At 45.4% G+C, this 14,431-nt stretch overlaps 1 long non-coding RNA gene across 1 annotated transcript; it reads right to left on the reverse strand.

The window, feature by feature from the left end:
* Positions 1-5,204: 5,204 nt before the first annotated feature.
* Positions 5,205-11,997, reverse strand: LOC139265607 (uncharacterized). Its single transcript, XR_011593591.1, has 2 exons — positions 11,415-11,997; positions 5,205-6,568 (listed from the first exon to the last, which is right to left on the reverse strand). It is a non-coding gene; the product is annotated as an uncharacterized lncRNA (long non-coding RNA).
* Between the last annotated feature and the right edge of the window lie 2,434 nt (positions 11,998-14,431).

Genomic DNA, 14,431 nt, shown 5'->3' on the forward strand with positions numbered 1-14,431 from the left:
CACACTGCCAATGACTTGTATGAGCTCTTTGGTGTAAGTGTGCAGCTTGGTGTGGATCAGACTTAGTTTTGGCCTTTTGCCTTGTTGATCCACAGTTTCTCAAAAGCCTTCTGGCTCATAATTGACTGACTCGCCCCCGTGTCCAATTCCATGGAAACTGGAATGCTGTTTAATTTGACTTTTAACATTATCGGAGGGCTTTTGTGGTGAAGGCGAGTACCCCATACACTTCCTCTTCAGCTTCGGGTTGAGTTGCGTCTCTTACTCGTTAACGTGATCCACGCCGGATCGGTCATCTGTCACGTAGTGAGTCACAGCATGTCTGCACATTCGCTGGAGGTGCGCTATTGTTCCACAGCGCTTGCACACGTAGTGCTTGAATCGACATTGATGGTTACACCCGCAGCGTCAACATGGTGTTAATGGATTCACATTCACGTCTCACAGCGGAATCTGAGTCATCCTAGGTCTGGCCTCTGCGGGCGTGTAGGCTCTGCCATGTACAGTTCTGCCTGCTGAAGGCATTATTTTATGCAGTGCTTGCCGGTGAGTTCCGATGCTGCAATGATATCTGTTTAGTGTTATCATTCGTGGACATAAAAGCCTGGGCTATCGTGATGGCCTTGCTCAGATCTAGGGACTCAGCAGACAGCAGTTTGCGAAGAATGACCTCATGACCGATTCCAAGCTCAAAAAAGACCCGCAGTACTTACCCCAAAAATCCAGCAAATACGCACGGTCCCGCAAGGCGTCTTAGGTCGGCGACATAGCTCGCCACGTCCTGGGGCCCTCGGAGCGGTGGTGCGTATAAAAGCGATACCTGACCATCAAGATGCTCTCCTTCGGCTTGAGGTGTTCCCGAACCTGTGTGCACAACTCTTCATAGGTCTTGTCCATTGGTTTCGTCGGTGCTAGCAGATTTTTGATGAGGCCACATATCGTGGACCCACAAACGGTGAGGATAATTGCCCTGCACTTGATCGCGGTTTCTGCCTTTACCAACTCGTTGGCCACAAAGTACTGGTCAAGACAATTAACGAAGGCTTCCCAATCATCACCCTCAACAAATCTCTCAAGAATACCAACGGCAGCCATAACTGCGTGAAAGTTTGTGATCTGTTACTCGTCGCCAATTGTTACATTTAGAATAACTCCACAAGATTGTATATCTTAAGCTCAAACTGTTGGGACCTTGGTCTCTTTATTGTAACTCCAGAGTGGGGAGGCAGCATGGTAGACTGCCTTTTATACCTGCTTGCCCAGAGTGTGCAAGTGACCCTTGGGTCTCCCACAGGTGCGCCCCCTTGTGGCAAGTCTTACACATTGGTAATGTTTACATACATAATACCTCCAATTCTGGCCTTTAGCGCATCCCCGAATTCCTTTGCTGGGAAGTTTTACTTCTTTGACAGTGATACGTAAATGCCATCATCATCATAGGCAATCCCTCGGAATCGAGGAAGACGTGCTTCCACTCTAAAAATGAATTCTTAGGTGACTGAACAGTCCAATACAAAAACCACAGTCCCTGTCACAGGTGGGACAGGCAGTCGTTGAGGGAAAGGGTGGGTGGGACTGGTTTGCTGCATGCTCTTTCTGCTGCCTGCACTTGGTTTCTGCATGCTCTCGGCGATGAGACTCAAGTTGCTCAGTGCCCTCCCGGATGCACTTAACATAGAAACATAGAAAATAGGTGCAGGAGTAGGCCATTCGGCCCTTCAAGCCTGCACCGCCATTCAATGAGTTCATGGCTGAACATGCAACTTCAGTACCCCATTCTTGCTTTCTCACCATACCCCTTGATCCCCCTAGTAGTAAGGATAATATCTAACTCATTTTTGAATATATTTAGTGACTTGGCCTCAACAACTTTCTGTGGTAGAGAATTCCACAGGTTCACCACTCTCTGGGTGAAGTCGTTTCTCCTCATCTCGGTCCTAAATGGCTTACCCCTTATCCTTAGACTGTGACCCCTGGTTCTGGACTTCCCCAACACTGGAAACATTCTTCCTGCATCTAACCTGTCGAAACCCGTCAGAATTTTAAACGTTTCTATGAGGTCCCCTCTCATTCTTCTGAACTCCAGTGAATACAAGCCCAGTTGATCCAGTCTTTCTTGATATGTCAGTCCCGCCATCCCGGGAATCAGTCTGGTGAACCTTTGCTGCATTCCCTCAATAGCAAGAATGTCCTTCCTCAAGTTAGGAGACCAAAACTGTACACAATACTCCAGGTGTGGCCTCACCAAGGCCCTGTACAACTGTAGCAACACCTCCCTGCCCCTGTACTGAAATCCCCTCGCTATGAAGGCCAACATGCCATTTGCTTTCTTACCCGCCTGCTGTAGCTGCATGCCAACCTTCAATGACTGATGTAGCATGACACCCAGGTCTTGTTGCACCTCTCCTTTTCCTAATCTGTCACCATTCAGATAATAGTCTGTCTCTCTGTTTTTACCACCAAAGTGGATAACCTCACATTTATCCACATTATACTTCATCTGCCATGCATTTGCCCTCTCACCTAACCTATCCAAGTCACTCTGCAGCCTCATAGCATCCTCCTCGCAGCTCACACTGCCACCCAACTTAGTGTCATCCGCAAATTTGGAGATACTACATTTAATCCCTCATCTAAATCATTAATGTACAATGTAAACAGATGGGGCCCCAGCACAGAACCTAGCGGTACCCCACTAGTCACTGCCTGCCATTCTGAAAAGTACCCACTTACTCCTACTCTTTGCTTCCTGTCTGACAACCAGTTCTCAATCCATGTCAGCACACTACCGCCAATCCCATGTGCTTTAACTTTGCACATTAATCTCTTGTATGGGACCTTGTCGAAAGCCTTCTGAAAGTCCAAATATACCACATCAACTGGTTCTCCCTTGTCCACTCTACTGGAAACATCCGCAAAAAATTCCAGAAGATTTGTCAAGAATGATTTCCCTTTCACAAATCCATGCTGACTTGGACCTATCATGTCACCTCTTTCCAAATGCGCTGCTATGACATCCTTAATAATTGATTCCATCATTTTATCCACTACTGATGTCAGGCTGACCGGTCTATAATTTCCTGTTTTCTCTCTCCCTCCTTTTTTAAAAAGTGGGGTTACATTGGCTACCCTCCACTCCATAGGAACTGATCCAGAGTCTATGGAATGTTGGAAAATGACTGTCAATGCATCTGTTATTTCCAAGGCCACCTCCTTAAGTACTCTGGAATGCAGTCCATCAGGCCCTGGGGATTTATCGGCCTTCAATCCCATCAATTTCCCCAACCCAATTTCCCGACTAATAAGGATTTCCCTCAGTTCCTCCTTCTTACTCGACCCTCTGACCCCTTTTATATGCGGAAGGTTGTTTGTGTCCTCCTTCATGAATACCGAACCAAAGTACTTGTTCAATTGGTCTGCCATTTCTTTGTTCCCCATTATGACTTCCCCTGATTCTGACTGCAGGGGACCTACGTTTGTCTTTACTAACCTTTTTCTCTTTACATATCTATAGAAACTTTTGCAATCCGTCTTAATGTTCCCTGCAAGCTTCCTCTCATACTCTATTTTCCCTGCCCTAATCAAACCCTTTGTCCTCCTCTGCTGAGTTCTAAATTTCGCCCAGTCCCCAGGTTCACTGCTATTTCTGGCCAATTTGTATGCCACTTCCTTGGCTTTAATACTATCCCTGATTTCCCTTGATAGCCATGGTTGAGCCACCTTCCCTTTTTTATTTTTACGGCAGACAGGGATGTACAATTGTTGTAATTCATCCATGTCTCTAAATGTCTGCCATTGCCCATCCACAGTCAACCCCTTAAGTATCATTCGCCAATCTATCCTAGCCAATTCACGCCTCATACCTTCAAAGTTACCCTTCTTTAAGTTCTGGACCATTGTCTCTGAATTAACTGTTTCATTCTCCATCCTAATGTAGAATTCCATCATATTATGGTCACTCTTTCCCAAGGGGCCTCGCACAACGAGATTGCTAATTAATCCTCTCTCATTACACAACACCCAGTCTAAGATGGCCTCCCCCCTAGTTGGTTCCTCGACATATTGGTCTAGAAAACCATCTCTTATGCACTCCAGGAAATCCTCCTCCACCGATTGCTTCCAGTTTGGTTAGCCCAGTCTATATGCATATTAAAGTCACCCATGAAAACAGCTGCACCTTTATTGCATGCACCCCTAATTTCCTGTTTGATGCCCTCCCCAACATCACTACTACTGTTTGGAGGTCTGTACACAACTCCCACTAACGTTTTTTGCCCTTTGGTGTTCTACAGCTCTACCCATATAGATTCCACATCATCCAAGCTAATGTCCTTCCTAACTATTGCATTAATCTCCTCTTTAACCAGCAATGCTACCCCACCTCCTTTTCCTTTTATTCTATCCTTCCTGAATGTTGAATACCCCTGGATGTTGAGTTCCCAGCCCTGATCATCCTGGAGCCGTGTCTCTGTAATCCCAATCACATCATATCCGTTAACATTTATCCGCCCTAACTTCCTCCACTTAGGGCGTTTTTTGGCCAGGGACTCCCAGGTTTTGGTGGGGATGTTGCAGTTTATCCAGGAAGCTTCCTCTGCCCACCTTTGGCTCGTTTGCCTTAAAGAGATCCGAGTAAAGCACTTGCTTTGGGAGTCTTGTGTCAGGCATGCGAACAATGTGCCCTGTCCAGCAGTGTGATCAGTGCTTCAATGCTGGGGATCTTAGCCTGGTCAAGGACGCTAACGTTGGTGCGTCTATCCTCCCAGGGGATTTGCAGGATCTTGCGGAGACATCGTTGGTGGTATTTCTCCGGCAATTTGAGGTGTCTACTTTATATGATCCACGTCGCTGAGCCATACAGGAGAGCGGGTATTACTACAGCCCATGAGCTTGGTGGCAGATTTGAGGACCTGATCTTCGAACACTCTTTTCCTCAGACGGCTGAAGGCTACACTGGCGCACTGGAGGTGGTGTTGAATCTCGTCGTCAATGTCTGCCCTTGTTGATAAGAGGCTCCTGAGGTATGGGAAATGCTCCACGTTGTCCAGGGCCACGGCATGGATCTTGATGAATGGGGGGCAGTGCTGTGCGGCAGGGACAGGCTTTTGGAGGATCTTTGTCTTATGGATGTTGAGTGTAAGGCCCATGCTTTCGTACTGTCGAGGAAATTTAGCTTAAATGAACTCAGGCGGAGACTTTCAGAATTTGCTTCGAGAGAAGTTTATTACTAAAGCTAACAAGATATCTTGGAGAGCTTGCTTGGACCGTACCAAGGCAAAAACTCTGCCGTACAGGCAAATTGTCCCTATCTTTATACAGAAATTGAATACAGAAATATAAAAGGAATCTTATTCATTAGTCCCGCGAGTACAAAGGTCGTCTCGGGAGGTATACACTCTATCTTTCCTTGCATAGTTTCTCTCTGTTCACAGTCTGATAAGAAAAGGCAAAAGGAGACTCCCTTTTAATACCAGATGGTCACCTAATTGCATCTCTAAGTTTCAAGGCTAAAAAAGCGTGGCTATTTTTCTAGTCCTATTATTTCTTTAAGCATAGCAAAAACAGAATTTAACCCTTCCCTTTTCCATAAGCCATAGATTCATAGATTCTTTCTTCCACAATTCCCTCCTTGTTGATCTTTTTATTTTTTAGATCAACACAATTTCCTATATTCTCTTCTTGAGCAAAAGGGGGTTTATTACTTGACTAATTAAATGTAAAAATGTTTTTTATCCACATTCCGCAAAGGATTATTAATAATACAAACATAACCACACCTACGATTACTATGGGGTGTATAGCAAGCTTCAGTACTGCTGTAGCTTTTGGGGACCATCCGGTAAGCACATCCCACCAGTGGTGTACTGTCAAAGAGGTGACTTCGTCTGCGATTCTTACTAGTTGCCCCTTCTTGTAACTCATTTCGACTCTAAATTGGTGGATGTCTCTGCCTTGCTTTGACAGAGCTTCCTCAATTTTCTTGTCATTCCGTATCAAATTGTGCAGTCTGGTCAAATTAATTACAGGGGATCAGGGTTCAATCTTGTGCATAGACAGATATTTTTCTACATTTTTCCACTGCCCAAAGGTATAAGTTCTTTTTACTTCAGGATCATACAGGGTGTAGACTCTTCTCACGCATTTATTACTGGGGGGTTTATACAAAATTTGTTAGCTTTAATTCCCATTTACATACTCCAATGGAGTGCTGCAGTGAGCATGGTTCATGTTTGGCGGTCTGATAGGGACATACCATTCCGAATGGCCACCTAGCACATCCCCTCTGGTGATGTGTCATATTCTTCTCATCGACCCAATCTCCTTTAAATTTTGGGCAATATTTTCAAGTCCAAATATTTAATACAAGAGCAGGTACAGTTCTTCAGCTAGAAGATGGCTGTTTTCTTAGTCGGGCGACCGTAGTACGTCCTGGTTCAATGCCTTTTCCTTCGGCTGTAATTCGTCGGGGAAATAATATTTACAGCGGGTTACATGCACCCAGTTCGGGTGCTTTTCTAACTTCAAAGCGGTTCGTGTTGTGAGAATTATCTGATACGGTCCTTTCCACCTAGGAGAAAAGGATTCTTTATTTAATGTTTTTACTAACACTTGATCTCCAGGTCTGAAAGGTGCATTTCCTTCCGACAGGGGCACCTGTGTCTGCTTTATTTGTTCATGCAGACTTCTTGCTATTTCATCATTCCAAATTAATGCTATTTTTTCATCTGCCAGTGGTGGTTTTACGCCAGTAGGCATTGGTCTTCCCAATAAGGCTTCATGTGGTGTTAAATCAGTGTTTCGGTTTTTCTGGTTTCTCATTGTATACAATACTAATGGTAAAGCTTCTGGCCACTTCAGTCCAGTCTCCTGACATACCTTGGTAAGGGTAGATTTTATTGTCCCATTTACTCTTTCTACCATTCCCGAGGACTGTGGTTGATATGGTATATGTAACTTCCACTGGAACCCTAACGCTTCTGCAAGGTTTTGCACTATTTTTCCGGTGAAGTGGGTTCCCCTGTCACTGTTGATTCCCATAGGTATCCCATATCTTGGTACTATTTCTTTAAATAGAATTTTTACTACTGTTCGGGCATCGTCTTTTCTAGTGGCGTACGCTTCTACCCACCTTGTGAACATATCTACTATGACTAATAGATACTTAAGACCTGATACTGGAGGCATGTGGACAAAGTCAATTTGCAAATTTTCAAAGGGCATACTTGGTTGGGGTAGATGATCATATCCAGCAGGTGTTTTACCTCTGTTATTTTGTTGACAAATTTGGCATGTTCGAGCAACTTTCTCAATTACTACTGTTATTCCTGGTGCATACCACTGTGCATTAATAGCATGTATCATCCCTCCTTTGCCCATGTGAGCCTGACTGTGTGCTAGGCGAGACAGGGGCAAAAATAGAGATCTAGGGCAAACAGTTCGCCCATCAGGGTGATACCAAATGTCGTTTTTTTTAAAAACAACCCTGGTTTTCCCAAGTTCTTCCTTCCTGCATGGTAACTTGTTGTTGGGCTGTTTTAAGTTGTTGGATGTCAAGTACCTGTGGAGGGGAAACTGAGACTGCTTGAAGGCAGCCTGCCTGTGCCGAAGCGGCCTGTTTGGCTGCTTCGTCAGCCCTCCTATTTCCTACTGATACTTCATCCTCACCGGTTGTGTGAGCTGCACATTTGATAACGGCTACCTTACTTGGCAACTGAATGGCGTCTAATAGATTAAGCACCAGTTGAGAGTGCTTAATATGCTTTCCACCAGAGGTGATAAAGCCTCTGTTATTTCCACAGTTGTCCAAAATCATGGGCCACACCGAATGCATATCTAGAATCAGTATAGATATTAGCAGTATGATCTTTAGCTATTATACAAGCTCTAGTGAGGGCAAACAATTCAGCAGCCTGAGCCGAGGTTCCGGGAGGCAGGGCGAATGCTTCAACAGTTTCGTAGGGATTTACAATAGCATAGCCTGCCAAAAACAAATCATCCGATGGCCTATGTGATGATCCATCCGTATAGAGACTAAGATCAGGATTGTCCATGGGCTCTGTGAGCAAATCTGGTCTTGGTAAAGTGGCTACTTCCACCGTTAACAGACAATCATGCTGGTCTGGATCCTCTACTTCTTTAGTAGGAAGAAAGATGGCTGGGTTCACTGCGCGTCGAAAGGTGTAGTTAGGGTGTGACAGCAGTAATACTTCATAACCTGTTCTTCGAGACGCTGTAAAGTGTTGTGTGGCAGCTAAATTCAAAAGTAATAACACAGCATGGGCTGTAATGACAGTACATGGATGATCCAAAACAATGGCTTTCTTTAACTGTTTAAATGCCTCCTCTCTCTCTGGGCACCACTCCACCTTGGGTGGGGCATTATTCAGGGCAGCTGATCTTAGGACCGCATCCCATTCTCGATTGTCTGAATTCTTTCTGGTCCTAGCTGCCTTTGCCCTTGAGATATGTGAAAACCCAGGTACTGGACTTGAGTCTGACAAAATTGTAACTTTTGTAACGACACTCGGTGCCCTCTTTCACATAGGTGCTGTAACAGTTTTAGGGAGTCTTGCATGCACCTGTATCCGTGGCTAGAAGCCACAAGAAAATCGTCCGCATACTGCAGCAGTACAGACTGGTCTGATAATGAACAGTCTTCAAGGTCTCTTTTTACTGCTGCTGCATATACTGCGGGGCTTTCGGTGTATCCTTGGGGCAACCTGGTCCATGTGTACTGCTGCTTCTTGTGGGTGAAAGCAAACAGATACTGACTCTCTTGATTTAACGGGATAGAGAAAAAAACTGAACACAGGTCTATTACAGTAAAGACAGTTGCTGTTGGTGGTATAGCAGATAGTATAATGTTGGTGTCCGGTACCACAGGGGTGATAGCGACTACTATCTTATTAATAGCTCTCAGATCTTGCACAAATCTCCATTCATTCGGCCTATTAACCTTTGGTATGGGCAGTATCGGAGTGTTACACGGGCTCTGTGTCTTTTCTAAAACTCCTTGTTCCAACAATGCAGAAATGACTGGCTCTATCCCATTTTCTGCCTCTGGAGGCAGTCTGTACTGCCTAATGCTTGGTAACACGGCATTCTTTATCAATTGTACCCGATGGGGTACTGCAGAATGTACTTGCCCAACATGATTCTTATGCTTTGCCCAAAGTTCAGAAGATACTTGATTCAATGCCATTGGCAGCTTAGGGCTTGGTTGTTCTGGGGGTTGCTGTTTTTCAAAAGTGGAGGCATGATTTTTACCTTTCCACTGGAGAATCCCCCTGTTGTGGGTGATAAAGTCTATCTGAACATTTTGCAATTTTATTACTGCCCAAGGTTGATAGCCGTGTTGCTGTTTTTCTCTTTCTATTCCTACAATCATCGGACCCATATCTTTAGGTTTCGCTGGCGGTTTTACAGCCAAGGTCAGATGGGGTGTCGAGTTCGCTTCTCTAAACCGCTGTTGCTGTAAGGGTGTCAAATCGATGGCTACCCCCAATTCTTCTGGTCCAAAATAAATGCGGGGCGTAGCTTCTACTATTTCTTCTCTATTTAAAAAGGATTGTACCAAACACTGGTAAGTTTCAGCTTTTTGACGAATGTACCAGGCTGTACAGTGAAGCTGAACTGCCTCAAAGCTTGTCAAAATTATATACGTCAATTCTTCAGTATTAGAGTCAAATTTAGCTTTTAAGTTTTGTATAACTTCATGTATCAAGGGGGAATAGAAGTTGCCAATCAATTGCCAACAATAGAGGGCAGCCTTTTCTTTGTTATCCTCCCTTTTCTCTTTTTTAATCCCATTAAAGAACTGATGAATATTATTTGGAGGGAGCTCCATGTACATTCCTTCCTTTGTGCAATAAATTGTGGCTCCTAGTTTGCACAAAGTCTGTCTTCCCAATAAAGGGAGCGGTGTTGTTTTAGAGATTTTCAAAGTCTCATCATTAACTGATTGTCCTTCAATTATCAATTTGGTAGGTTCAGATAAAAATTCTTTCATGGGGATACCGGCCACACCCATACTTAAGACGGTGGTGTTGCTTACAGATAATCCCACAGAGGATGGTACAGAAGACATAGTAGCACCGGTATCCACCAGGAACTTCACATAAGTGTCTCCTACTTTTACTACTGCCAGAGGGTTTTCTTCTATGTCTGCCGATAAGTGAAGGTCTGCCGCCTGTACCACTAAGCCTCCGGGGCATCCCTATGCTGATTATTCTGTGCCTGTCCTCGTTCCTTTTGCTGATTTACTGACCTGCTGTTTTAGCCTTATTTTCCTTATAGGTAAATAGTCCCTCTCTATCCATGTTAGCCAGTACTGTAACTGTCTCTTTCCAACTTTTTCCTTGCCAGTCCAAAACCCTTATTTTGTATGTTCTTGCTTGTTGTGGCAACATACAATTTAACAAGGTTTGCACTGCCAAAGGTTCATTTTGATCCATTGGTATTCCTGCATGCTCGTCCCAACTATTTTTCCATCTGCCTGCAAAATTTATTCTTCTGCTTTCTGCAAGCAGCGGGTGACTTCCCCTATATCTCCATGCTTTTTAGCTCCCTTTAATAAATGGTACAGGTTTGCTCAAGCCAGTTGTGAAAGGCTACTGGCTTCTTAACAGGATTAGGGGCAGCTGATATCATATCCCGAGCTTCCCCCGGTGTCCAGGGCTTTAGGACAGCCGTTGGTCTGATCATTACACGGGGGCTTGTGTCGTGGGGGTAGTGGAGGAATCGGCCTGTCTTATCCAGCTGAGCGGCCACTATTTCTATAATCTCCTGCCAATCATCCGGCTTGGTGGTTGGAAGACGGGGGTATAAGCCGACAGGGGAAGCGGTCAAAACCGGGGCACTCGGGGGGCTGTAAGAGAGAGGGGGCTTCTCCTTACCCTCCTCCTCTTTCTTTTTATTTTTAGGGGCTGGTGCCTCTTTGCCACCTCTGTCCATTTTTTAAAACAATTCTCCATATAATCTTTATCCCAACTGGGGTCCCCTGTCCCATTTTTGGTGGTCTGTCTCCATTCCTCAATTAAGGACAATTTAAAACTTCCTCCATATGGCCAATCCCCATCAGACCAACCGTACAAATCGCTAGTAAACGTTACCGCGTATCTGTCGTCTGCTGTTTCTTTAATTACAGTGTCCGCCGGCGAGCCGGGCGGCACAATGGGATCTCCTACCTTCTCTCGTTGCTTTACTACCTTACGGATTCTTTTCTCAGTCTTAGGATGTACTTTCATTCTTTCAGTTGAGAGGTCGTCCTTCTTTCCTTTTCTAGGAACTGGGCGCGAGCGCCCTGCTCGACTAGAGCCGTTTCCCATTCTACCGGGTGCAATGTCTCGCGATCTTTTCTGAAATGAGAGTTAGGACAATCCTACAAAATATACAATAATTTACAAAGCGCTCACCGGTGTTCTCTTTTCCGCTCAGCTTGGGGTCTCCTTTTGCCTTTTTGTTATTTTAGCTTCTTGGCGGTAGCTACCTTATACCTCACCCTCTCGGGGATCTCGGCGGCCCGTCCCCCTTTCAGCTAGGACGGCCTAGGCACCTTCCTCCTTTCAGCTAGGAAGGTCCTTAAAAATTCCTCTTTTCTTTAGAATCTGTCGAGGAAATATTCCTCTTTTCTCTTTAAAAGTTAAATTTAGTTCTTTTGGATCTCGTTTTTTTTAGAGATCCTGCCGGACTACGCCAGAATCTGTCGAGGAAATTTAGCTTAAATGAACTCAGGCGGAGACTTTCAGAATTTGCTTCGAGAGAAGTTTATTACTAAAGCTAACAAGATATCTTGGAGAGCTTGCTTGGACCGTACCAAGGCAAAAACTCTGCCGTACAGGCAAATTGTCCCTATCTTTATACAGAAATTGAATACAGAAATATAAAAGGAATCTTATTCATTAGTCCCGCGAGTACAAAGGTCGTCTCGGGAGGTATACACTCTATCTTTCCTTGCATAGTTTCTCTCTGTTCACAGTCTGATAAGAAAAGGCAAAAGGAGACTCTCTTTTAATACCAGATGGTCACCTAATTGCATCTCTAAGTTTCAAGGCTAGAAAAGCGTGGCTATTTTTCTAGTCCTATTATTTCTTTAAGCATAGCAAAAACAGAATTTAACCCTTCCCTTTTCCATAAGCCATAGATTCATAGATTCTTTCTTCCACACGTACGCCTTAGTAAAGATGTTGACTATGACTTGGAGTTCAGCCTCTTGAATGTGCGCAGACGCGGGCGTCCTCCGCGTATTGTAGCTTGACAAGAGGTTGGGACGGTCTTGGATCTGGCTTGGAGACAACGAAGTTTGAACAGGTTCCCACTGGTTCTGTAGTTTAGTTCCACTCCAGTGAGGAGTTTGTTGACTGTGAGTTGGAGCATGGCGGCGAGGAAGATTGAGAAGAGGGTTGGCGCGATGATGCAGCCCTGTTTGACCCCGGTCCGGACATGGATTGGGGCTGTAATGGATCCGTTGGTAAGGATCACAGCCTGCATGTTGTCATGGAGCAGGTAGAGGATGGTGACAAACTTTTGGGGCCAGCCGAAATGGAGGAGAACGCTCCATAGACCCTTACGGTTGACAGTGTCAAAGGCCTTTGTAAGGTCGATAAAGGCCATGTTTTAGGGCTGACACTGCTCCCTGCATTTTTCCTGCAGCTGTCGCGCTGCAAAAGTCATGTCCTTTGTGCCCCTTAGGGGATGAAATCCGCATTGTGATTCCAGGAGGAGTTCCTCAGCCACAGGGAAAAGACGGTTGAAGAGGACTCTGTATTTGCTGCAGTCGGATTTGTCCTCTTTTTTAAAGATGGTCACGATCACTTCATCTCTGAGATCTCCCGGCATGCTCTCCTCCCTCCAGATGAGAGAGATGAGGTCATGTATTCGCGCCAACAGTGCTTCTCCGCCATATTTCAGTGCCTTAGCGGGGACTCCATTCGCTCCCATTGCCTTGTTGTTCTTAAGCTGCCTTATGGCTTTTTCTACCTCGTGCAGTGTTGGGGTTTTACTGAGGTGGTAGTGGGTAGCTTGCTGCGGGATGGAGTCGAGGACACTCGAGTCAAAGGCAGAGTCTCGGTTGAGGAGATCCACCCAGTTGTCTCCTTCCAGTGAGCCCTGACTGCCTCGGTGTCCTTGATGAGTATCTCCCCTTTCTTGGCCACCAGTGCGGTGGGGCCTTGGGTGTTTGGGCCGTAGGTGGCCTTGACCTACGGCAAGTTGTTGTTGATTGCTATTTTAGGAGACAACTGGGTGGAGCGGCACCATACACGCTCATCATCATAGGCAATCCCTCAGGATTGAGGAAGACTTGCTTCCACTCAGCATGAGTTCTTAGGTGGCTGTGCAGTCCAATACGAGAACTACAGTCTCTGTCACAGGTGGGACAGACAGTGGTTGAAGGAGTGTGGGGGGGGCGGCATGTGGGGAGTCTGGTTTGCCGCACGCTCCTTCCGCTGCCTGTGCTTGATTTCTGCACGCTCAACGCCCTCCCGGATGCACTTCCTCCACTTAGGGCGGTCTTTGGCCAGGGGCTCCCAGGTGTCAGTTGGGATGTCGCACTTCATCAGGGAGGCTTTGAGGGTGTCCTTGTAATGTTTCCTCTGCCCACCTTAGGCTTGTCTGCCGTGGACGAGTTCCGAGTAGAGCTCTTACTTTGGGATGTGACTAGTTTAATTGGCGGCACAGCCAAAGGGGACCAAAAAGGTACGTTTTAAATTATTTTTGTGGGGACAGGAATTGTTCCTTCAGGACCTACAAAAATAATCGGAGCTGCTCCTGACCCAGGCTCCTCTCCTGCTGCTGCAATTACAATCCCCCACCCAATACTTAGCTTGTAGCCAGCAAATTTAACGCATGGCTGTCCATTTAATCATGCTCCTCCTTCTGCTTCTGATCCTCTTCTGATAGATCTTCACCTTGTAGGAAGGCCACAGTGGTTTCCTCACTCAGGCCGGAGTTAAAATTGCAGTCAGGGCCCAATGACATCATCGAACCCTGATCTGCATAATTAAAGAAGTACCCCACCAGTCCTGAACTGGCAGTAAAAATTGAAACCTGCGGGGTCCAGCGAGGACTTCAGCGGGTAAGTCACGCGATGGATTTTAACTGCTCATCAACCCATTCTTAGGGCTAAAATCCACCCTCGGTCTTTCAGATTTGGCTGTTCCTTTCCTTTTAAATAAAATAGGTGATGCACCAGCATCATGACCATTGCTAATTGTCTGTAGTCATAGGTCAAAGAAAAGTATTTAAAAACATTTTGTTAAAAAAAGTCCCCAAAATTTAAGAGAATTCTAAACATTCTCTGCTACTCGCAATCTCAAAAGGCTTCAATTAAGTCTTGATCCCTTTCCAAAAAAAGGAACATGTACGTAAGAAGGAAGGAAAAATAGGTTTTTGTTTCAGCCTAGAATTCTTCAAGTAAGCAGGAAACTTTACC

Source organism: Pristiophorus japonicus, chromosome 1 (genome assembly GCF_044704955.1).
Source record: "Pristiophorus japonicus isolate sPriJap1 chromosome 1, sPriJap1.hap1, whole genome shotgun sequence".
NCBI classification, from domain to species: domain Eukaryota; kingdom Metazoa; phylum Chordata; class Chondrichthyes; family Pristiophoridae; genus Pristiophorus; species Pristiophorus japonicus.